This window comes from Vulpes vulpes, chromosome 12, assembly GCF_048418805.1.
Source record: "Vulpes vulpes isolate BD-2025 chromosome 12, VulVul3, whole genome shotgun sequence".
Classification (NCBI taxonomy): domain Eukaryota; kingdom Metazoa; phylum Chordata; class Mammalia; order Carnivora; family Canidae; genus Vulpes; species Vulpes vulpes.
Genome location: NC_132791.1, coordinates 150,201,218 through 150,228,253, shown reverse-complemented (window position 1 = coordinate 150,228,253; position 27,036 = coordinate 150,201,218). Strand labels below are relative to the sequence as shown.

General features: G+C 35.7%; 1 protein-coding gene across 12 annotated transcripts in view; it reads left to right on the top strand.

Annotated features, from left to right (window-relative positions):
- The window catches only part of NFIA (nuclear factor I A), a 576,588-nt gene that overhangs the window by 216,948 nt on the left and 332,604 nt on the right, over nucleotides 1-27,036 (top strand). The gene's annotated exons all lie outside the window — the stretch shown is intronic.

Sequence of the window (27,036 nt, the reverse complement as noted above, 5' to 3'; positions counted from 1 at the left end):
GTAACAGTAAAGCTAATTTATGACCAGTCTTTACCAGATGATCTGTATCAGAATCTACAATATACCCGGCACGTGGCAAGGTCACAATTTAAGTTGTTGAGGTCATAACCTTAGCCACCAGGCATTTGACCTTTTAGATAAAGTTAACCTTTGTTCATTAGTAGGCACTCAACCGAGAACTTTCTGGAGAGTTTTTTTTTTTTTTTTTTAACTGCATCTATATAACTTCTGGTAATTTAATCAGATTCTAGAAAGATTCTCAATTCAGTTAAGTTTTGTAAGAGGTTAGACTTTTTAAGGACTCATCTTTTGGACAGAGGTAAGTTGCTGTATCCAGACCACAGAATGACAGAGCCACAATTTATTTCTGATAGTTATTACCTGCTGTGAAGTAGTATATAACTCTGAGGCAGCTGTGTGGAGACATTTAAAAAGTAAAATTAAATAAATAGAATCATATTCAAATCAACTAAGTAAGGCCTTTGCTAATTTTTTAAGCAGCGTTAGGCTCAAAAGCTGAATCACAATGAGCATCTTCAACCTTTTGCAGATGGGGATTTTTCTAAGATTGGAGTTTTTTTTTTTTTTTTTTCCCCTCGCCTTAAAATTCGCTTTGAAGGACTAACAAATGACAAAAATTTGTCAGATGATTACTGTAACTGTTAATTAGCTAGTGACAGAGTGAATTGAATTTGTCCTGGCGGTAGGACGGGTAGTGTTAGTAGTAAAGTAGAAAGTGACCATTTTTGTACAGGGATGTTTTAGTCCGGTAGCTGCTGGCTGCTTCCATGCTACCCCGCTCACTACCTTTACTTAGTTTTGCTTGGACCAGGAATAGTAACGGTCCTGTCACTCACTGGAAGAACTGTTTGGGTGTCTTGGAAGTCTGGTACCTGTTCTGTAAACCTGTACGGCCGGTGTTACCGATTACCACATGACTTGTACCATATTGTTCATTTAATTATGCTGTAGTGAATGAATGCTCATTTTAAATTATTTGCATTCTGCTAGTTTTGCTCTGATATGCCACGTATTATTCCATTTCCACAAAGAGAGAGATACTCCCATTCAGGTGCATTTTAGTTTTATTTTGGCTTCGTGATTGTCATTCCTTCATATAGTAATAGAGAAAGCCGTGATATGCAGATAGACCAGATGGTCATGTTGACAGATTGAGAATTCACTTCCTACTGCTTCAGAGCAGGTGTAAGATTAGGAGTGTCTGTGTATGAGTGTGTGTGTGCTTCGTGTGCATGTGTGTGCACATGAAGGCTGCACACAGTGCTGTTTAGAGCAGTGCAAATGATTTCTTTTTTAAAAAAGTTGGTACCTTAAATACGGTATAATTCTATGCATAAGGTTATCAGTGCATGTAGAATAATTGTAAAAAATTTTAAATGAATACTGTTAGATTGTTACAGTTTATAATTTTATGCTGAATTGGTTATGGTAATTTCTTAATTTTGGGATAACTTATCATGTTAGTTTATGGCAGCATTGCTTATCTAAAACATGTTCAGTATATTTTGTTAGCAGGCATACATGTGTATGTATATTTATGGTCAACTTTTAGGATTATACGTTATGTGATTAAACTTTTTCAGTACCTTAAACTCACGAGGAGAAAGTTGTGCAGCTGGCACCTTATTTTTATAATAAACTGTATTAAGGAAAAGAAGGTGTAAGACTAATGTATAGTGACATTTAAAATTAAAAGAGAAGTACCACCCTATCTCAAATTGTTACTCTAACCTTACACTGAACTCAAGGTGGAGTTTGTGGCTCGCTGATCTATTCTAACTCAGTGGTGTATGCACAGTTCTAGAAAATTTAATTTATCTTTTATGTTTTAATTCTTCAAAGGGAATAGCACTAACACGTCAACACGCTTAAGATAAATATGGCTTTTATATCCTTGAGTGTTTTTGCGGAACTTGAGGGTAGCAACAATATCTTTTACCTAAAATATAGTAACAGTATCTTTTATCTAGAATGTAGTGAAAAAGATGGGAATTCAGTCAGGGAGGGTTATTATGGAGTAAACTTATGAACAGAGGTCAGCTCACTTATGGCTAAGAGGTTTGAGTGTTGGCAAGAAATTTCCCAATGCTGCTGGCTTAGATTTGCCTTGTCTTCTTTTCCACCCAGTGATGAATAGCATTAATTTAAACCTATTTAGGGCTAGTGTGGGAGAAACCACAGCCTTTGTTGTGGTCACTGCTGTACACAGTAGGACTGGGTGTTTCACTTGGTTAAGGCCTCAAGCTGCTTCCAGAGGATGCAGAATGGCCTGTCAGTTTTTTAAAACTTGCACAGAAGCAGCAACAATTCTAATTGCTCGCAAATGTTAATATAGATTCTTGAAAGCAATTTTGAGGTTATAAGAGAAGAAAAAACATGAAATACAGATTGAATTCACTGAATGTGCAAAACACCAGTTTATTACCATTTCAGCAATAACTTCCTCATCGTTATTTAGAGGTTAGATCTTGTTTTTAAATATATTATAAATTGTAAATCCTTGGGAGGGTGGGGTAAGGGGAAGGAAGAAGTCAGGTGGAGGAGGAAGAGAATGAATGAACTGGCATGTTTTGTTAAGAGAAACATAAAACCGTGAATTTAATCGCAAATGGAGATGCTCTCAAAAGTATTTTGGCTTAAGTAATAACTGTAAAAGAATCCTGAGCAACAAGATAGCAAGTGGAGAATTTTATAATCCATCTCTCCACATTTTTTTGCATAGTTTGTTTCTAAGAGATTATTTGGGGCTTTCGGAGTTTCTATACAAATTTTTGGAAAAAGAAAAGTTTTGTAACAGTTCTTTTTATTGTTTAAGGGTCCAGTAAGGGATACTGTAGCATATATAAACTTGGAAAAGGGGCTATTGAGGTGTTTGTTATTATTACCATTTTGCTTTTTAAGGTGATAACTTCCAGTATCATCAGAATTTTGGCTGTTGCTTAGGCAACTGTAGGATACAAATTATTGATCCAAACTTTAGCGTCCCTCTGAACTTACCAGGATTCTCTAGTTGCTGCTAAGACAGAAATGGCTTTTACACTTGGTTTTCCTGAAAATATTAGAAAACAGCGCATTCATGTTTTGTTATGATAGTTTCACAGTGTAAAAGTATATTTTACCTAACGGAATTATCCCCTCTATTAATATTCTGGTTAAATAAACATGGCTTACGAGGCAAAGAAATAAGTCCACAAATTGTGGCACCTCTGTAGAGAGGATGCTTTCGTCGTTCTGTAAAAGAAACTAAGTAAGATAAAAGTGAGAGAAATAAATTCTTTTTATTTTGTTACGTATTGTGTATTTTGGCAAGAGCTGGTCTTTTTTTTTTATGTGTGATACATTGTTAATCCCAAATGCAGACATGATCAGGATGACCGTAATAGCTAGCGATTGAAGTGGAATAGCTTTAGTGTTCTTTGAGACGTTTACACTTAATTTCTCTTCATGGCTTTCGCATGCTTTCCTAGTGCTAGATATTTCAGACCTAGATTAATTGAAAATAGAGAAAAGGAGATGGATGGAAGACAGGAAGGCAGGAAGGCAGATAACTTTTATAGAGTTGTCTGTTTTGCAGCAAGCATACTAAGTTTTGCCATACATTATAGGTTTCTCTCTCTCTCTTTTTAAAAAAATTTCACAGCCATATTGCAAATAAGTGATGCACTCTCCATTTGTACAGGTGAAAATAAAGTCTCAAACTGTCCAGGTGACTGGTGCACAGTAGGATTAAAGCCAGGCCTTCTGATTCTAAACCTAGTGCTCTTCAATAACAGTTTGGATCCATTCTGTATCCTTCTCTATATCCTGTTTTTGGGGGGTTGGATGTCACTTAAATGGTATCATCCACTACCTCGAATCAGAGGGAAAGAAAAAAGTCAAAATCCAGACCCTTCCCATTGAGATATTTTACTATGGAGTCCAGTTCCTAGGCACAGGATGAGGCCCTACTTGGTTAGGAGAGGGAGAAAATGTTCTTATGCTTTTTGTCAGGGCTGGGGTCAAAAGTCTGGAGTGCCTTGTTCTTTCTTGTTTTTAGAATGTTGAACTTTGGTGAATAGAAGGATTATTACACAAGTTTAAGGAGTGTTTTTTCCTATTTGTCAGGTAGATGAATGGTTCTGGATGCTTTGGGAAGCCACTGAGAATTAAAGCAAGCTTCAGTTTAAAAATCAGAATTGCAGGCCATATTTTACTAGGTAAATTTTTGTACATACTTTCTTATATGCATAGGAGGTGTATTTCTCACTTCCCTTGATGATCAGATTGAAAATTTTAAAATTTGCTTTACTCTAAAAAGATCCTTTGATTATGGCCTTCTGTGTCATTATTTAAAAGAAAGCAAAAATTGAGTTTGTCAGTCAAATTTGTTTTTTTAATTTAAAAGAGAAAGAAGAAAAATTCAAACTAGGAACAAGGTTCATCTTAATCCCCTTAAATGATTGATTTATGGATGGATCTATTTAATGCTCTTATTTTCATTTCTTTAAGTGTAGGCAAGATTAGTTCTTAATGACTTCAGTGCAAAAATTCAAAGACTCATTCAACGTGAATTTCATAGTTGTAAATAGAAAAAAAGACTGGTAATTATAATTTACACTATGTTAATTGTATGTATATTAATTCTTCTTACGAGCTTTTTTTTAAATTTTTATTTGTTTATGATAGTCACACAGAGAGAGAGAGAGAGAGAGAGAGAGAGAGGCAGAGACACACACAGGCAGAGGGAGAAGCAGGCTCCATGCACTGGGAGCCCGACGTGGGACTCGATCCCGGGTCTCCAGGATCGCGGCATGGGCCAAAGGCGGGCGCCAAACCGCTGCGCCACCCAGGGATCCCTCTTCTAGGGTTTATTTAAAAAATAAGCTGCTAAACTGAACTTACATTGAATAAAATGGAAATGTAGTTTCCTTTTTAAGTTTCTCTTTTAGAAATGCTGATAAATCTAAAAGTTGTGGAGTATCAGTTATGGCAGCAAGAGAAAACTGAAGGATGTAAATAAACGTGTAAACTGGAAATGAGAGGATCAGAATAAAAAAATAAGACTCACACCCATTGATTGTTCCATACTTCCTACCTTTCTGTGTCTCTGATGAGTATTTGTGGTGGTTGCAATAATCTGTGAGTTTCTAAACATAAATAATTTTCAGAGCATATGTATTAACAGTATTTTAATGGATATTTTTGAAATGCTCAATAGGTTAAAAACGTGAGATGAAATAAAAATAACAATAAAATATTTTGAAAAATGAATAGTACCTAAAAATTTCTGTGTATGCCTGTTTAGCATCTGCCATTATCAGGCTGTTGTCTTTGTTGCTATGGTTTGGGTGATTTTATTTCCTTTTGTAATTTTGCCAGCCCATGATTGGATAGTGCAACATGTTCATGCTGTTGGGGAAGATGTATCTGTGGTGAGTTATATAGCTTGATCTGAGTGGTAATTTTTGGTATGGAAAGGTATTTGTCAGTGGATAATAGGAACTGCCTTGCTACAATATCAATTACCATTTAATTTTAATTTTCAAAATTAGGGATGTGTTAGGGAAACTCAGGACTCTCTCTTCTGTTATGTGCCTGCCTCTTCCCCTACTGGATACATTTAGAACTCTGTGTATTTTGATCTTAAAAGGATTATTTAATTTTAAACTCCTACATAAAGTGAATATTCTACATGCAGGATCCCATCATTGTCACTTTCAAATATTCCATTGCCTTTCAAAGGAGCTGACATTACAAGTCCTTAGGTTGACAAATTCTCATCAACTTTTGTGAAAAATTTGGCTGCAGAAGGAGTAAAGTCAAAAGAGGGCCATAGACAGATGGATTTCAGTGTTAAGATGACATCAAGCCCTTCTTCGTGGCATTTTTAAACATTCCAAATGAGTGAGGAATGGAGATGCTTACGAGCTCACTATAGAATGAGTAATTAAGATACTATGTATCTCCTGTAAACCTTTGTTGCATACTATTAAAACGGAGCTGTACAGGCTCAGACATAATGGCAGATCAGCAGGGAAAATCATAAATATCTTTGATGCTGAATACAATTCATAAATAATATTAGACGCTAAAAATGTTGATGGAAAACAGCATCTACCTGAGAGAATATTTTTAGCATTTAGTAATTGGAAGTTAAAGATGAGTGGGTCACAAACGTTGAAGATCAAGCAGGGATTCTGGATAAGAATTTGGCAAAAGCTGATCACTATCTTTGTGTGACCATAGAAAGATTTTTGCGTGGATGCATATTATAGAAAAAATGAATAGGTTACTAAAGCCTCTGATTGATTCACTTAGTTGGCTTTTCCTCCCCTTCTTTTAAATGGTAGAGGTTCTCTTTTGGAGAGTAGTTTCAAGTAACTTCTGAGAATGAAGTCTTTGTAACTTGATGCCGTTCAACAGCATAACTATTGTTGTATGTTCCTGTCAGGGAAAGATAGTCATTGCAATACTTTTATTGTATGGCCTCTTAATATGTGACAAGGACTTTTATTAAGAATTCTTTTTTTCTTTTACATGTACTTTGGAATTCCCCCTCCTCCCCACCCGATCAAGAATTACAGTGGTTTTTAGTAAGATCCAAATGAGTTTTTATTACTTTCTTGGTCTATTCACTGTATGGACAAACGTCTTATGTTTTTAAAAAAGGTTATGGAATTTATGTACTTTAGATTTTCTGTAAAATAAAGTGGGAGTAGTAATTAACAGAAAAGTGCCATCTCATGGGGCCCAGGATGTATACAGCTCTTTGGAGAATGAGGATATTGCAGTCTGAAATGTTAGGATTGAAGAACTAATTGTTCTAAAGATATTTGCTCCTCATCTCAGAAAAGATGGCAAACATGCAAAATGGATAAATGTAATCCTTTGTACTTTTACCACCTACATTTTTAAACTACAGTGACTCCGATTTCTCTAGAAAGGTCAGAGGTTTCAGACAGAAAGCTTTGTAATTCTTCAAAGAGAGACATTTTCAATTTTGCTATATAAAGACTGATTATGCATAGCTTTTTACTTTATTTGCAGTTGAGCCTCAGAGGTTCTGGGGTGGGGGCAGTGCTGAGTAAGTGAAGCCGAGTCATGAGACAGCAGAATTGCTCGGAAACAGATTGGAAGAAGAACATAGATTCACATTTAGAGATGTAAATCTTTGGCCCTTTATTCCCTCATCACCTTATTTGAAAGTGAAGACAGGGCAGCTGTAACGCTGCATTTTGCTTTGCACTAGGGCATTTTATGACAGACTGAATATTTTGGGCACTTGAAGGAGTTTACATATCTGGGTGCCATTTCTTAGGATTGGCTTTGTTGGTTTTTCAAAACCGTGGATATGGCTTTCTCTGGTTTTATGTGGGTTTCTTTGTTTCTATTTTGTTTTCCTTTTGGACTTCTCCAGGTTCTAGAGAATTTTTCATGTTGGGTGTTGGGGGAGAGGAGAGATGGTAGATGACTTTTGTTGTGGGTTACTCCTGTTATTCAGGAAACCGAGGCTCAGAGACTGTTAGTAACTCACTCAAGGTCTTGCCAATAGTAAGTGGCAAAGCCCAGATTAAAGCCAGATCCATCAGAACCCAGACTGGTGTGGTTAACTTCTATAATATTTTAAATTGGCTTTTTGTATGCATTGTCTTATTCGCTCTTCATATAAACCTTAAATTTAGGTAGGGGAGCTTATAATTGCTTTTGTGCAGGTGAAGAAGCAGAGAGGCTGAATAACATATCTGTGGCAGGATGGTTAGTGGTTAGGGCTTTGTGTCTCCAAGGTGGTCCCCAAGATACCAGGCTGTCTGAGCTCCACCCCAGAATTTATGGATGGGGTAAAAGGTGTTTGCTGGAGGTATGTACTGGTGCTGAAAGCCATGGGTTTTTCTCTGAAGTTTAAAAAGGCGTGCAACTAGAGCTTTTTCTGGTTTGTTGGTAGATTTCAGAGTTTCAAGCCTTGAAGGAAACTGAGAAGAAACCTTCATTTTACAAGGTGAAGATGCTAAGTGTGTGCGTCCCGGAGCTGTGAAGCTAGAAAATTCTTGTGTAAAGTGGAGTGCAGTCATACGTAGCCTGTTGTTATCACTTGCATCAAGGTGGAAGCTCTTTGGTTGGTATTGGCATAGAAAATTTACCTCGTGGGACGCCTGGGTGGCTCAGCGGTTGAGCATCTGCCTTCAGCTCAGGGTGTGATCCTGGGGTCCTGGGATCGAGTCCCACATCAGGCTCCTTGCATGGAGCCTGCTTCTCCCTCTGCCTGTGTTCCTGCCTCTCTCTCTCTGTGTGTGTGTCTCTCATGAATAAATAAATAAAAGCTTAAAAAAAATCTACCTCAGTTGCCTTTGTTGACAGATTCCACTGTGTCATTGGCAGCTTGGTTCAGCAAACATATTTTGAGTACTTACTACCTGTTAGGCACTATGCTAAGTGCCAAGGATACAGAAAAGAAGAAAATAACTATGGAGATGAGTCAATGCCATCTCAGATGAAATTCCTTCAGAAATTCAGATTCTAAAAATTTTATTCATTCACTCATTTATTCATTGAGAGACAGGAGAGAGGGACAAGCAGACTCCATGCTGAGCACAGAGCCTGAAGTGGGGCTTGATCCCATGACCCTGAGATCATGACTGGAGCCGAAATCAAGAGTCGGAGGCTTAACCAACTGAGCCACCCAAGCGCCCCAGAAATTAAGATTTAAAAGCTTTTGATGTCTTTGAATTAGGATCTTTACAAACTGATAGCCCATAGGAAGTTTTAAACATTTGTAGAGCCAGCTCTAGGTATTGCAGAGGATCTTACTGTACCAGGTATATGTGGAGGAATCCTGTCACTTGCTGGTACTTCTAGTAAGTGGTACATTTTTTGTTTTCTCATGTCAAAAATATCTCGGTAAATGGAAGGAAAACTCAAGCAGATACAGGACAAGGCACAGGTGGTTTTTATTATTTAATAGTTCACTGCGGCATGTTTTCTTTAAAGAAAGCTGGTGGTGCACAAAAAAGTTCTATTTCTTTTTTAGAGGACATCCTTCTAGTAATGCCGAAGTATAAAACAGAGTTATAGGAAAACTAAACAGCAGGAGAATGAGGGAGTGACAAACAGAAAGGAAGGGAAGGCCTTTGAGAGCAAGCCGTGGTGAATTCATTTGGCAGTTGGTAGTAGTTCCTAAAACACAGCCAAGTCTCAGTAGCATAGCCACTTAAATTCTCTGTTTTGCTCTCTCTCCGAAGAAAGTTAGCAATCTTGAGACTTTTACACTGAAGTGGGTTTTAAGTTGTCCGAGGTCTCAAGCTGCTTTGCCTTTCTTTCTCTTGTGAAAAGAAAACAGATATGTATGACATTCAGACAGAAAGCACGGAAGAGGTCCTATATGTGTGAGTGTGTGTTAGTGTGTTAATGGGACAGCTGTGAGGGTCTTCTGGGAAAGTGTGTGCAGATGGTGATAGGAAGAAGAACTATCGCATGTCTGATAAATGAAACACGGACAACAACCCAAAAATCTGGTGGTCCCAAACAGTGTGTGTCGGAGTTTTTCTGGTTTTTTTTTTCCCCGCTCTCCCTTCTATCTGCTTTTTGTTTAATCTGAAAGTGAAATCTGTTTGTCCAGCCATTAATATGTGTGCTTTTCTTTGAATAGAGTGCAGAACAAATGATTTGTTCTGTAATTATTTTCAAAAGGCAGAAAATCTGTGTGTAACATTGAGAATGGCATGGGATTGTCATAGAAACTCACTCTGAACACTGTAAATAAAAATGGTTGGGGATTAGTCATGTGGGACATCATGAAACTGAAGACAGATTTCTTTGTTTTACAGTCAGTAAGAGAAGTGAGGCAAACTTGATAGAGTTCATGGGATGTTAGCAGTTCGGTTCCTCCAGGGAGAACCATGTTGTCTTCAGATTAAATAAGCCACCTGGATACAGACATTAGAATTTACCTGGTGATTTTAGCAATCGCTGATGTTTCCTTTATTTTAAGAGTGTTGTATCTCCAAATAATGAAAATTTAACAAGTTCGAAAATCTGTTTTTGCTACTAATCTTGAGAATCACCCCCTCTCACTTCCTCCCCCACACCTTCTTTTCTTGTGATCTCGAATAACATTTTTACTGATCTGGCCTTATTCTGTTTTCTTTAATCTCCCTTTTTTTTTTCAGGTAATGAATAAAACTGAACACATTAACCATCGGCAGACTTCATTAATATTATATATTTTAAATTATATATATTCAGGTTCGAATAATGAATCTGCAACATAACACCCTTTTCTGTTTCTAAACCCATTATTTAGAAGGAAATTGTTTCAGAGTATTCTCATTGTCTGAATCCAACATCTGGAAAAGGGATTGTTTGTCTTTAAATTTGGACTGAATCCCCAATTGCAGATTCCCACCAGGGTGATGTTTCAATAAACTCTAATGTGTCAGTTTTGGATCCTTGAACTTTTGGAGGTAGGAGCTGACCTCTGAGAAGGGGATTTCAGGGTGTAAGGAGCTTAGCGTGTGCACTGACTCATCTTCCTCACGAGGCCCCTTTCACGATGCTATACGTTATTGAACTTCCTATTTGTAATCAAGAGAGTAGTCGCAGGATTTAAATAGGGGTGAGGTGTCTTTAGACAAATATGGGATAAAGTGAGTACATTGCCTTATATTAACAGTGAATACAGCTAACCTTGAAACGGAAGAGAGCACATGCAAAGACAGAAATGAGAATTTTGGTGCATGGAATACACAGGGGCAGGCTGTTTTCCTGCCTCTTTGCCCTAAGGCTCTGGCCACACTTTCTATCATAGTATGTGCATATATATGTATGTATTTTTTGTATCTTTTCCTTGTATTATTCCTTCTACTGAGAATGTCCTCACTCACCTTTAATTGGCTAATGATGCTTAGGCCCTCTTTCGACCCTAGCATTGGGCTCCGGGCTCCTTCCCTGCCTTCCCATAGTGTCTTGTTAGCATTGTAGTAGTGCTCACTATTACTGCTTCATTATAATAAAATGATCTGTCTTTCAAGGTGGGCTGTGATTTCTTTATGAGCAGAGACTGGGTTGTATTTATTTTTGTGTACCCTCTCCCACAGGGGTACGTAGGACCCAGCACCTAGTATGTGTTCAGTACCTTTGTTGAGCTGGTGACTGGGTGGGAAATCTGGGTTGAACAAAACAAACGAAAATGTGAGATATTTATAATATGAATTTAAAAACTAGGTGACATATAGCTTTTGTTCATCTCAGGAATACTGAATTTATGCCTATGTTTTGGGGGTTAGGATGACTTTCCCTTCTCACTCTATCATGTTAACTGACTTTTCTTTCTTCACCCAAATCCAGAGTCTTATGTTAACCTAAGAGAGTTATTGACCTGTGAATAATCATGGGTCAACAAATAATTCTGAAAATAAAGGTTTTGTGATGCTAGACTGTTTATAGAAAATATTCAGGTTATTTGTTTTCCCATGTAAGATCTTGGTCTTGACTTTTATCTGGACTGTTTACCTAGAAAAGGTGGTTTGGAAGTGATCAAGAAGCATAGCTGTTGATCGAGTTGCTTTGTGAGGAAATCATCTTTGTACCAGCAGTCTTTTATCTGGTACCTACTGTGTGGTAGGTGCCCTGCTGGGAGGGAAAAGAAAGGATTTTAATTTCATGCTTGAATTTTTTAAGAGCATGATCTTGATTAAAAAAGGAACCCCTTCCTCAAGATGGCACACTTTTTTTTTTTTTTTTGGATTTGAACCCTACACTGTCTTGCTCTGCAGGGAAAGCTTTTGTGAATCATACCCTTGTTTCTAGTGAGCATTTGCAAGTTTGTCTGTCTTATCTTTACTAAATAGGATACATTTTGGCATGGTTACTTATCCTATGTTGGGAGAGGCCAAAGGCAGTAGGAGTGAAAAGTTAAAGATCAGAATTAAGGAGGTAGGCCCAGTTATATATGGTTACCCCTAAATTCCCCTCCTAGCCAGTGCCGTACTCTCATTAAAACTGTTAGACCAATTTCATTAGCTCCAAAATGCACCAGCATATGTAAATCTTCTTTGTTTAATTGGAGACCTATTGATTGTAGGGTAACATAAGCCTCTCTAAGGGAAACAGAACCCAACTGAAGATAAGAGTTTCTTCCCCCCAACACATACAGCATTCATGATTTTATTTCTCTAGGCATGTTCATTATCAAAATCGTTCCACTGCAGATTTTCCCATAAAGTGTTTCCGTCTGGCCCCGTTTTCATATCTAAAGCTCCTACTGGTTTCAGCAAAGGATAATGGAAGCATTTTGACAGAATATATGTTTCTTTATTCCATTTTTTAACTAAAACATTAAAAATAATGAGAAACAAAAAGTTATCACACAAAAATTAATTTGCTTGAAAAAGAGTGAAAATAAATCTTTTTGTGTTTTCATAGAATGCTAACAGGGACCAAAATCTGGCCATCTTCTTTAGGTGAGCAATCACCAAAAATATTCCAGTGGGGAATGAAAACTAGAATGTAATTTTTTTCACTTACATCCTAATTGGATCTCAAAGCTGCAGAGAGGATAGTGTGCCAGCCTGCACTTTGCAAAGTGGTATAAAGTATGGGATTTTCCCAGTATGCTTCTTAGGATTGGAACATCTTATAACTGTTAAACTAATGAGAAAGCTTGCATTTTCATATATATCTTCTTGCATTTCCATTCTTATTTCTGAAGATTCAGGTCAATCAATCTATAGCTAGTCGCTTACAATAAGAATCTTAGGAAGGAGAAATATCTGTTGAGATGTTATAGATTGTTATACAGTAATTCAACATTAAATGATAAAAACACTAGACTGTATTGAGGAAGTAAATATCTATTTTTAATTTCTTAAAATTATACTAAAAATTACTTCTAATAATAAGAGCTTGAATTAGGAAACATGCTAATTTTTCTCTCCCTTAGAGCATTATTGATTTCTAAAGGAGATATTTAATTAGTGAAATTACAGCATCTGGAAAAAATTGGTTATTTTCCAATTTTATTCTGTAGTTGATGCTATAGCAATGAATTCATGGCCTTTCTTATATTCATCTTCTTTTGTTTGGTGTCGCTGGTTGAGCACCGCTCAGGTTGTGAGGAGTGTGTGCTTAGATGGCATATAGAGTGGTAGACAGTAACTTTATATCAGCCGCTATAATGCTTATCAGTGAAATTCTAACTTATTTAATTATTACTTAATTCTCTGCTTATATTTTTGTATCTGATGATCACGTTCATTCTCGCAAAGTATAGGTGGAAAGACACTGCTATTTAATTTTCTTAGTTCAGCAGGGCTGGGAAGGCACTTTGAAGTTGAATATCTTTTAAAGAATAGTATAATCTATGTACCTATAAGAACGGATGTGGTGAAATTCTGATGAGGCTCATGGTGAAATAGGGAATGCCTCATTTTAATTAAATTAATCTTTGAGTACTGCATACCACTCTTGTTCAGTCAGCTTTTTACAAATTTTCTCTTGGAGATAATTCATAGACACTCAGTTCTTTAACTGAGTTATTTATAATTAAATATTATCTTTGGTAGGAAGCTTTGTGCTCATGTATCATCCCCTCTCTGCCAAACCACACAAATACCTTGTTGATTTCTTCTTATACATATTTTAATATGATATGTGATATATGACATGATATATGATATGTGTGTGTATGTATTATTGCCCAGCTATCTACAATAAACCTGGGTCATCCCTCCTAGGTCCCTTCCCAGAAATAGAGGTTTCTTTGAAAGCAAGTATAATCAGGACATGAAATTCAGTGTTAAAAGGCTGAATGATACATTTTAATTCAAACAGAAATGTGGATTATCTGCTGTTTGGATTTGCCCATACTGGAGTTAGTTACCTCCTTTATCACAGCATTGTCCCCATTTGCACAGGGAGGTGAGATTGGATTTAAAATACAAATTATTAAAAAAAATACAAATTATTCATATCAGTCAAGAAAGAATGAAGATTTTCCCCACTAATTTGATTATTCATACAATTTGAGGGGAAAAGGGGGCAGCGTTATTAAAACAATTTAAAGTAGTAATTCAATTGTATTTCTTTTAAGCCTCTTCAGGCCTGTTGCTAAAAGGTTCTAAGACATTATGAAAAATCCTTTTGTTTTAATAAGCATTATGGGCCTGATTTCATTATTTTCACTTTGTTTTTCAATGTAAGAATATATGTAAGCTACAACATCATAATGAAGACCTGTGAATTTATCACCCTACCCGAGAAGGAAAACATCACCAGTGCTTTGTATTTATTTCTGTGTTCCCTGAAAATATCCTCTATTATCCTGAGTATTGTGTACTATTCCCCTCCTATAAAAGAGATGTTTTCATCACATATAAGTGTACTTAATATATTGTTCAGTTTTGCTTGTTAAGTTTTATAAAAATTATATAGACATATATATACACATATACATACATACACATATACATGATTCTGGAAATTGTGTTTTCGGTCAACATTACATTTCTAGACTTGCTGCATGTACTGTAATTTATTCTTCTTTCTTATATAATATACCCTTTTTTGGTAGATTGATAGGATGTTTCTAGTTTCTTGCAACTAACAAGTGTTATGAATTGTAACGTGTCTTGTGGAGCATGTGTGTAAGGATTTCTTTAGGGTGTGTACCTAAGAGTAGAATTGTTGAATCACATGGTGTGTAAATGTTACATTTTATAAAAAGATACTGTTATTTTATTAAGTAGTTGTACCTGTTTACACTCTCCCTAGCAGTAGCACTGTACAAAGGATTCTGTTCCCTCCAATACTTGCCACTGCCAGATTTTTACTTTTTGCCAGTCTGGTGACTATGAAATGATATTTTATTGCAGTCTTAATTTGCATTTCTAATTTGATTAATAATGAGATGAAACATCTTTTTGTATATCTATGAGCCACTATCTTTTCTGTTAAATAAATGCTCATGTCTTTTACTCATTTTTTTGTTTTGTTGCTTGTCTTTTTCTCGTTGGTTTGTTAGGAATTCTGTATATAACCTAGGCTCTACTCTCTTGTGTTAGGTGCTTGCAAACATCTTTTCATAGTTTGTGGCTTGTTTTTTTCATTTTCTTTATTCATTTTATTTTCTTTATTCATTTTATTCATCTTTGATGAATAAAAATTCTTTTTTTTGGAAAATTTCATTTGTTTATTCATGAGAGACAGAGAGAGAGAGGCAGAGACCTAGGCAGAGGTAGAAGCAGGCTCCCTTATAGGAAGCCCAATGTGGGACTCGATCCCAGGACCCTGGGATCACGACTGGAGCCAAAGGCAGATGCTCAGCCACTGAGCCACCCAGGCATCTTGATGAACAAAAATTCTTAATTTTAAATTAGTAAAGTTTACTAATCTTGTTTTACAGTTGGTGTTTTGTGTCTTATTTAAAATACGTCCCTTACTTTGCATTTAAAAAAATACATGGTATTTTTTATACACCTTTAAATGTTCATCTCACATTTACATTTGTATTTCATTTGGAATTTATTTTTATGTATGGTGTGGGGTAGGGATCCAATTTCATTTTTCCCCCCTATAGGAGTAACAGTTTTCACTTCATCGTTTATTGAATAGTTTCTCTGTTCCCCAAATGATCTTTAGTGCCACCTGTCATTTGTTAAGTTTTTATATTTGTGTGGGTCTGTTTTTGGATTCTTTGTTCTGTTCCAGTGATTCATTTGTCTACCCCATACCAACAACATGCTGTTTCAGTTACTAAGCTCTTATAGTTAGTTTTGATATCTGATAAAGCAAATCCTGCACACTTTTTTCCTCCTAGGAGTGTTTTTAGTTATTCTTGAACCTTCATATAGATTTTATTTATTTTTCTGTTATTTTATGTTCATTAAGATGGGCTACAGAGATATGCTTTCAAATAGGTTTCTAGAATTGAATTTCTTTTTTTTTATGTCTTTTCACCTTTTGCCCCCCTTCATCCATTTCTCCCATACCCTACTCTGCAACCCTGGCAGTCACCAACCTGTTTTCTGTATCTGTGAGCTTGGCTTATTTTACTTCTCTTATATTTCATATATAAGAGAGATCATATGGCATTTGTCTTTCTCTGACTTATCTCCTATAGCATAGTGCCCTTAAGGTCTATCCATGTTGTCATAAATGACAAGATTTCTTTCTTTTTAATGGATAAATAATATTCCATAGTGTGAAATATTCCATTTTTTTACTTATTCATCTGTGGGTGGGCACTTAGTCATTTCTTTGTTCTGCCAGTTGTAAATAATGCTGGAGCAAACATGGTAGTGCATATATCTTTTCGAGGTAGTGTTCTGTTTTCTTTGAATAAGAACTCCAAAGTGTAATTGCTGGATTGTATTTGTATAATAACTTTATTTTTAATTTTTTGAGAAACCTCTATATTGTTTTCCATAGTGGCTATACCAGTTTACATTCCCACCAACAGTTGTTATATTTTATCTTTTTGATAGTAGCAATTCTAAAACATTTGAGGTGATAGAATAATTTTGTCAAGTTGCATGAAAAATCCTGTGTAGATTTTGTTTAGAAATGTATGGAATCTACTCTTGAATTTTAATTTGAGGGGAATTGACATCATTATCAAATCTTACTATGTCTATGAACATGGTATGCCTCTCCATTTATTTAGATTTTATCTTTCAAGAAGCTAAATGATTTTTCACTCAGGTCTTGAACATCTTATTTGAAATTACTTTTATAAATTGTATTTTTTAGCTATGTGTTTCTAGTATAGAAAGAAATACAGCTAATTCTTGTATAATGATCTTATATCCAGCTATCTTTACATATTTTCAGCCAACTGTAAATTATTTGGTGTTTACTATGTAGCTACTCAGATCAAATAGAAACCATAGCATTTTCATTTCTGTTATTTCAATCTTAGGCTTTTATTTTACTTATACTTCTCACTGCATTGGCTAGTACCTTCAGTTTAGTATTGAATTAACCTGTGAGGGTAGGCATCCTAGACTTCCCCTTAGTTTCCTATTTATTTTTTATTCATGAATGAGACTGAGTTAATGCCCTGCTATTTAATATTACATTTGCCGATCACCTTTTAATCAGAGAAAATGCAAGACCTTAGCTAGTTTTGTTAAGTTTTCCCCAATTTTTCTTACTAGGTTTGATCTGTTACCCATAACTGAAACAAATTCTCCTGGAAAATTATGCCAAGTGATATAGTATAAATTACTGAATGAGTTGTGTTTTTAGGAATGTAATCACCTAAAATTTTAAAATAAGAGCCCCGTTTGTACTAATCATTTTATATTTCAGTGAAGAGCAGTACCATATTTTGTATTGACTTGAGATTCCTTGATATGGTGGTGTATAGATTAGCCTCTTAAATTTGGATTTGCTCTGTGGAATCCTTAAGTATCATTTTTCACAGTTTAAAATGCCTAGTTTGAATGGTTCACTTTTTCCCCTTTTGCTCATGCAATTTTTGTTAAGACTTGAACAGATTACTCCTAATCTTGTGAGCAGACTGCAGGAAGACAACTATTAAAAGTAGAAAGCTATTAAGCAGTCAGGGGTTTATTATGCTTTAGTGTTTTGTTTAAGTCTGTTCTTAATTGGTTGATTAATGTACGTGAAGTCCTTTTCCCCCCTCCATCTCTACAGATGGCAAATGGTAAGTCCCAACTGTCATTGTTCGGAAAAAAGGTTATGGTTCAAAGTCAAAGATTCAGAGATACTACAATAATCAATCATAGGAACTTGTCTTGGGGTGCCCAGCCAGGCAAAAGTTAGGCAGAATAGTATTTACTTGGAATCCCTTAGCATTTTTTTTTCTTTTGGTGTTTTCTTGATTTTATTTAGAAAAGATTAATTAATAGAAGTGTCTCTCTGAATTTAGTGTCAGGCATTTCAATAAGTATGAAGAAGAATGGTAAATAAGTTTTCTGTTTATTGGTTGTCACATAGGGCTGGAATTTAGGCATACAGTTTTAAAATGGGTGTAATAGAGAAAGTAACATTCTTAATATATTGAGATTAACAGAACACTTTTAAAGGAACACCTTTTTACCATTTTCGTGTGAAGATGATTTATAATAGTTAGCTTCCTTTTTTTAGGAGGAAGAATAGAATTATGTTCTGGTATTGATCCATAAAGAGGATTTGCATTTTATTCATACTATAAAAGTACCTTTAATGGATACATTGTGGTAATTGAATCTATACTGTGTATCACTATCAAAGAATCTTTTTAATTATTTTATGTTATATAATTCAGTAACTAAATTTAAGTCATGGGGAAGGAGATGACTATATTATATCTTTTATGTATAATGTATAGGCTTTAATATTCTTAAAGTGGACGGCAGTTAAGGACATTTTTAGTTGAATGCCAGAGAGCGAGAGAGAGGGAGAGAAGAGAGAGAGAGAAGGAGGGAGAGAGAGAGAGTGAGAGAGGAGATTCCATTACATTCAGCACAGTATGAAACTAAGTCAAAGGAGTTTTGTTAATTAAATTCAATTGCCATCCATTAGACTGGTGGAATGAGATGACTCTGCCAGGACGCTGACACAGCACAAGTAGGCAATTTGGCTAAATGGCCATTTCTAAACCATAGCACACATTTCTCTACTTGTTCACTTTTTTTTTTTAAGTGAGAGTTTTTACTCTTTAAAAGTCAAAGTGTAACCAGTGCTTGCTGAAGGGTAAAGGTATCATTTTTATACAGTTTATTGAGAAACAATCAGTTTGTTGGCTTGGAAATGTATAGCTCACATGGAGAGTTTGGGAGAAAATGATTCTTTAAAAAAGTATGCAATATCTGTAGGGAAGCATATTTACAAAATGTATACACACATGTGTCAATATAGACACATGTATGTTTTAAAATTAAGTTGTCTTTTAATCTAAAGCTTTTTGAGTCATAATTATTCCTCGAATTTTTGGAAGCCTCCTTAAAGTTGTAACTACAATCTGGACATATATCTGGGGGATGTTTTAATAATTGTGGGGATTATAAAAATGAAATTTAGGTGGTGGGTACGTGCATCTACATTTTGGCATAAACCACTACTTTTAGAGGCTTTATATGTCAGACTGATAACTTTCTTACCATAGTGAAATGACAAGAATACCACTCAGGCATTGGCTGACACATAATTTTGACAGCCAGCAAGATTGCAGTGTTGCTGAGTGCACAGATTTCCACTTCCTGCCAAGATTAAAATTGGCAAAAACCAAAAAGGATATTAGGGATTGTCACTTTAAGAAGAAATAACATGTTAATGCTCTACATTTGCTTAAGAAATAGAAGGTTGATCTCTTGAACTGTAGTCTGTTGAAATCTACAAGTTTGCAATCAGTAAAAGAGTTTGGTTAGTGTGCACATCAAAAGTTAAATAAAATAAATTGAGGTTCTCTGACATTTGTGATAATAAAGCTTATTTTCATTTTACTTAATAAGACATTATTATTTCTGTATAAAAAGAATTCTTCACCAAAGCTATAAAATAGGTTGCCCAACAGCCCCGGAAGAACAAAGGCCTACTTTAAGTTTGTGAATTTGAAGACAGAAGGCCTTACTTCCTGAATTTTCTTATTTTTTCCTGTGTGAGCAGATGGTTTTTCTTTTTATAAGTTGCCAGATCTTTCCTATAACAATAACTGTCGTTTATTGAGAAACTACTATATGCTGGGCTCTGCACAAGGCACTCAAACCTTTGACTTTTTTTTTTTTTATTTAGGAGTTTTTGTTTAAATCTAGGCAGAAAAATGAGGAAAAATCTAGACATAAAAATGTGAAAAAGTCAGACTCTGAATTATGCTTATACTTTGCTATTTACAGTAAGTACTTTTGAAACAGCTGTAGACGTTCAAATCAAAGTAGCAATGTGGAGTGGGAAATGTGGGAGCGTTCATTTGTGAAGACTTTGCATTTCTCCAGCTTTATAGCCAACAGAAAAGGAGATTGTTGTGCATTCTATTAAATACTGCCAGTATGATTAATTTAAAGGGTTACATTTTATTGAACCCTGGTGTAGATGTTCTTTGTCAACCCACATTCACAGCTAGTTAGAGTGTGTGTAGCATTTATCAAAACTTTCTGGAGCCCCTCTCACCTCATTAGCATCTGAATCTCTATTCAGCAGTTAATGTCCGTTACTGCTAGAGTGCTCAATTCTTGTTTTCAATAAGCCAGTTGTAAAATGTCAGACTGTCACTTACAATATAAAAAACCAAAAATGATGGTATTTGTAAAAATGTTATCACCTCATAAAAACAAATTGTAAAGACATGAAAGTGATCTTGCTATACTGGGCTTTCAGAAGGGAGTTAGTACAGCTACTTTAAATACCAGTTGTGTAGATTCCCACACTTTTCTACCAATGGAGAGGTTTACACAAGCATAATTTAAGTTACAATTACACTAATTAACATCTCATTTGCATAAATTGTTGAAGTCAAAACAACAAAGAATTGTCTAAGAAGCTTAATCCTATTTGTCCAAAATAGAAAGATTTTTCTAAAAAAAAAAAAAAACCCATACTCTAAAAATTGGCAGCTTGAGTATGTCTTTAGTATGTTGAGCTGTGCCATTTAAAAAATAAATGCTTTCTATTTGCTGAAGAACGTATTTCTCTATTCTTTTTTGAATCTTCCATATTTAGTATGCTCTGAAAATAAAGTATACTTTGCTTCCTAAGTCACTAATAACTAGATATTACAATCAAGATACAGTACCATTTACATGTAGTGGTGGAGAGTAATGTTGACTCATTAGATAGTTGGTGAAGAATATTTGTATATATGTACATGTGTGTGTCCGTGTACATGTGCACATGTATACACACGCCCATGGGCAGGATTTGTCAATTGTCCCTGTCGTTTATCCATGGTCAGCTAACATTTTTTTCTTGTAGGCAGGTCACATTCAGATAGTCCAGGTATTTTCAGGGTCTTGCAGGGTCTTTGTCGTTCAAGGTAGTTTTTACCCATGTCTTCCACATGTGTGATAGCTCACATCTCCGGTCAGAAAGCTTCCTGTTTCATGGCCACCCAGATGCAGTTAGCCACTTCAGGGGTGACTTCGTCCTGTAAACCGTCTTCTTCTCTAAGACCCATTTAAAATTAGGGACATGTTTGCATACAGTGGACTAATGAAGTTTTCAGACGAACCCACAAAACTCAGCTGTACGCTTCTTTGTAGGTCTGACATTCATTCATTTCATATGCAATTATTGTTACTGGTGAGTTCCCATTAAATAACATTGTGCATCTATGGAAATAAAATGTCACTGGCAGAGTTTAGGATTTTTTATTGTTAATTTTTATAGTCACTTGGGGTTGAGGAATTTGAATTATCCTGCTTAGTTAGTACTTCCAATGGTTTATTAGCTCTGAAATTGTGACAAGATGAGGAATAAGATTAGAATGAAAGTTTTACTTTAAAATTATAGGCCTGGAAAGCATTTTATTTGTTTTTAATAGATAGTGTATCTTAATTTAGTTGTGATAGTTTTTAATTTGATCTTTTAGTATAAAGTTTATAAATTACTGACTCAGAAATAGTTAATTTACAAATACGTATTGAGTGTCAACTCCATGTGAGCCATTAGGCTAGGTTTGGTGAAGGAAGTAATTTTATATATACACAGTGTAGTCCTTGCTTGTATGAAACATACATTTTTCTTGGGGATGTATAAATAAATAGCAAGTGAGAACATGTTTTATAGAAATTTAGAAGAGAATTTGTGAAGAATTGGGACAATCTAGACAGCTTTTAGATAAAATAAGATTTGAGTTGTGGATTGAAGGATGGTTTGCATTTGGGTGAGGTGGGGTGATGCTTGAGATTATAGTAGAGAGAAGATCTGGAGAGCAGAGGCAAGGCATGGGGGAAAGTGTAGAAGCTAGAATATGCTAGATTTATTTCAGATGGGGTCAGCTGACAACTTTGATTAAGATAGGCCTTCATGTAGGGCAGGGCTTTGAGTGCCAGTTTCAAGACTTAGGCAATAGAAAGTCACGTAGGGTTTTTGAACAGGAGCATGACGTGTTTCAGGAAATGTTTTGGCAAGATTAACCATGAGGCTCAAATGCAGGGAGCCTTGAAAAAGAGGAAAAAGTGGAGTTAGGGGCAGTGAGCAGTAGCTCTTGTAGTTGTCTTGGCACAAGATTATAAATCATAGTGGTTTTCATTTCCTATGCCCTGAGTAATATAATGAACTAAATATCTGAAATGAAAGGGTGCTTTTGAAAAAAACGATTTCTGATTCTGAGTAGTACTTACAACTTTAAAAGAAATATTTCCATGTAATAAAACATTTTATTTCTTTTTATTTTTAATAGTGATTAACTCTGTAATTTAGAAAGGTATGTGTGTGTGTGTGGGGGGGGGATGAGCTTTATTTCTTTTCTCCTTTCAAAGGAAAATGACTTTTAGATTATTTTCCCATTTATTTCTTTCAAGGTTGATTTTTAAGAGAACACATTTCCATTTCTTTTGAGTATGGCCAAATCACTTCATTGTCAATATTTGATCTTTATCGGAAGTTGAGGGCATGTTGGAATTACTCAGGAGAACGTTCTGGACTTTTCTTTGTATCTTTTAAAGGCTTATCTTTCATAAGGTTGGACATGGTATGCACATGGTGACTTTTTTTCATTCTTCTTGTCACTTTTCTATGTTTACCTTTTTCATGGTATATAGTTCGAGAGTGCCTTCAAGAGACTAGAAGAGACCTGGCCTCAGAGACACCACATATAATCAGGAGAAAATTGGGTGTTGTCAGACAGGAAGGTTGAATGCATTGGTATATAGAGAAGTACTGGTTTTAAGCAGTCAACAAGTGCATATTAATTCTCTACTAGAAATATGGTAACATGGTATATGCTGATAGAGAAACAAGAAATCAAGAAGCTCTCCTTCCCTCCCAGCTGTTCATAGACCTGCAGGGAAAGAGGCAAAATGTCTTCAGTGGTATGTTTCATAGTGGAATACAGAGGATCCACATGACCCAAGAGAGGACAGTATTGATTGAGTTACAGAGAATGAGAAAGACTTCTGGGCAGGACAGGACGTTAAAGCAGGGCCTGGAAGGTTGGCAGGAGAAACGAAGGGACAGAGCCTGCCGATGGGAATGAATGGCATATATTCTGTAAATCACCCACGGCTGAGATGAAGCACAGAGTGTGCAGTGTGTACAATGTCTTCACTTCTGTCCTCATTCATTCAGCAAGCTCCTATTATTTACCTTGTGCCAACCATTGAGCTAGGCTACCTGAGAGGAACTCACCAGCTTCTTCATGGACAAAGTTGAAAGGGTGTGTCCAATGGCCCTTGCCCCAAAGGGAGAGAGGGTACCACATATGGTACCTTTGGCATATTATCCCTTGGCATATTTAAAATTTGATTCAAGAGCACATTTAAAATTTTACATTCCCTTAACTAAAGAAACTTTCGATCCTATAAAAAGATGATGAAAATCATTGTTCTCTCTGCTCCTTCCCTTTCTTCACTTGCAACCAGATTGTCCTGCCTTCCCTCCAAGGAGGATCTCAGGAGTATCTGCAATATCTTCTCTCCTTTCCTTGGTTTGAGGAGTCCTCTTCTTTCTCCCCTGAGAGAGTTTGGGTCTGATGCTAATTTCTTCTCATTCAGGAACTGCCCAGTTATAACAGAGTTCAGTGGTATAAATGCAAGGCCCAAATTAGTAATCCAAGAATAATGTTGGGGAAGGAGAATTCTTTAGCTATCAGTAGACTTGTCTTATGGATTTGAGGAAACCCTTGTCTACCGTGAAAATGAGACCCTGAGTTAATTAAATAACTTCACAGTACATATCTGCCCCTGCCAGTACTGCTATAAATAATTGCAAAGGTAAGGATTTTTAATAACTGCAAATATGCAGAAAACATGGATATTTGAAAGTTTAGATGACCTTAATGAAGAAACAAAGTTGGCTTTGGAACTGTGCCTAGCAGGAATGAGGTTTTGTGAATATGATAAACACTGTCAGTTGTTAAGGCATCTTCTGATAGGTGAAAAGTGGTTTTTCAATGCAGTGCTGCCTGGCATGCATCTTCTCTATGGTCTATTATCTTGTGGGAATGACATTCGTTAAGTTGGTATCTCTGTGCATCCCACCCAAATAAAGAATGTTTCATCAGCAAAGTGAATTGCCATATAGTCATCAGACTCTAGAAATAAATTATCAACCATGACTGCAGTGGGTGAGGCTGTTTGTTTATCAGATCACTTGAGAACAGAGTAAAGTGAGTTTCATATTTTCCTGAGTCTTGAATTCTCATTTTAGACATCTGTTCAGAAGCTTTCTAAGCCATGGAGTATTCTAAATGAGCATTTTGTTAAATGGATGGAGGAAGACTTAGTTTTCCATTGTTAGGTGAAACCTAATTAAAAATTAAATAATGACCTTGTGTTGGCTTGTAAATTCCTTATTCCCTGCATGTGCAAGTATATTTTGTTAGAACATTCCATTTTAAAGCATGGCTTTTTTTTTGATGATGAGAAATACTTTAGAGGTACTGTTTGCTTTTGGAATTACAGTAGAGTATCAAAGAATAGCCTATAGTTGAGAGTAGAGGGGTTTAGGAGATGTTAGAGGTATGTAGCCTTATGAATTGTATTTTCTGTGAATATAGCAGAATTAGTTTAATTGCAATGTTTCACCCTCTCCACCATGATTGCACCCATCATGGCAGTTAACAGAGGCACTGCTATTTGTGTTATATTAGGAGTTCTTTATAAACTTAATAAATGAAAGCTTTTTCTCTTATAGGTCTGATACACTAGTGGACTTCTAGTGAAATTAGATGGCTACCTTTCATTAATGTTAATGGAGGTTATAGATATAATTCCTTCCATAGTGATGGAAGAATGAGCCCTAGAGAAAAGAATGTTTGTAATGAATCACTGGGTTGTGGTACAGGACTCACTTGGTCTCCCTAATACTATTTTTTCCCTCCTAAAATTTTAAAGTCTTGTATTTGGGAACTAGTCTCTCTCCACCCTAATCCTTTGTGGTCAAGTCTGCAATTATGTTAAGAACAGAAAAATAAATACAGATTGATGAGTAGGCATAGTTTTGGAGTATGTAGTGACACAGCACATATATAATTTTATGTTTTCTTTTTACTTAATATTATTTGGTAAATATAACTTTAAGTTTTAAGAGATCATTATATTTTTCACTAATAATGGTTGCTTGCTAATTCATTGTCCTGACAGACTGCAGTTTATCATTTAGATATTATAGATATTAAAGCTTTCAGATATATTTATTGAGTACTTACTGTGTTCAAGGCTCTAAGCCTAATACATATAACACGGTCCCTATCTCAAACTGCCTGTCATCTTATGATGCAAGTTAAACCCAGTCTTGAGGCTCTTTCTTGTGGGCCAAGACCAAGTGTAAAGAATTTGTTGGGAGGGGTGTGTGTGTGTGTGTGTGTGTGTGTGGTGGCGGTGGGGGGGGGGGGAGGTCTGTGAGTCTTTCCTCCTCTCTCTCCCAGGGACTGAAGAAAGGAAGGCTGTTGTGGTTGGATGGTGGTGTGGTGAGAGTGGTCTAAAGAGAGATAACTAAGTTCCTCCAGGGAGGAAACACAAGATCTTGCCACAAGATCACATAGTAAGTTGGTGGGGGTGAAGGTAGTGTTTGACTCCAGACTGTGCTGGTAGCCTACCACATGATGCAAGCACCAGAGGGTAAGTGCCAAAGAATAGTAGAAGAAATAATTTCTGAGTAGTAGAAGAAATAATTTCTGCCAGCATCCAGACACTTTGATCTAAAGGAAATTTCAGGACTCTCTGAGAAAAAGTATAGCATATGAAAGATGTTATAGGTATTTTCTTCCTATAATATAAGCAGAAAATAATTCAGGCTAATTTTCAGATAAATTATGATCTTGAGTTGAAAGATATAATGTACCTAAACCTTTTTTACTGGGTAATCTTTTCCCGTAACATTTCAAATATTTATGCATGTAATATGGTGATGATTTTTGCTATTTAGGATCTTCCCTCCCTAGTGACACAAAATCTTCCTTGCCCAACTCCCAAAGTCCATATCACTAGTAAAAGTCTACTGCCTCTATTGCTGTGCCAAGTGTTCTTCCTTTGTTACTGGGTCCCTGTAATTAACGCTTTATCATGTGAGCTAATTCAGTTACTCAGCAAAACTAATGATATATACTTTTAGAGATGGCTCGAGAAAGTAAATTTGAACCTAAAAGTATTTGGTGGAGAGGAAATTTCTGTTTGTATTTAATTAAGAGAAACTATGGAAATGTAAGCTAAGGATGCATTAATCAGAGAAGTTGGCATTGCACCATGTTATTCATTTTTGTTTGGCATAGATTGCTTGGGTGCTCATTAAATAATTTGTATGGCTGAAATGATTCTTGTGATATTTCTTGCTAAATTTTTGCATTTGTTCAGACTAAAACTCTGGAAAGTTTTTAAAAAATTCATTCCTTAGGTTTGAAACTTTGACCCATTTGTTATGACTGAAAATCTTTATTGTGGAAATATATATTCATTGTAATGTGTACCTCATTTTTGGGGAATAAATGTATGAGAGTATATAAGTTGTTAATGAAAAATTATTAATCATATATGAGATTTGTATCTGGTGAGTGGATATTTGCACTTAATGCTCTTCAATTTTAACAACTTTGCCTCTGCCCATCTTATCTGTGATCTTGTCAACTTTGATATTGTTTTAAAAACAAATGTTAGAAGGAGAAAGTTTCCACATTTAGAGGGTTGGTAGTTGATTTCCTTCATAGGTATACATGTACAGTAGGAACCTGATCTATATAGATATAATATTTGGATCATCAAGAGAAAGGGAAAGAATTTTCCCCTACCGGTTTACATTTTTTTGGTTTATATAGGTCAGGCTAGATTTCTTTGGCCTAAATTATGTGGTGTACACTTGGCCATAGGTTTGGCTTGGTCTCTGTAATATTTGCAATTATGTGAGATGACAAGATTGAATTAACTTAATTGTAGTTTTACGTAGTGTTTG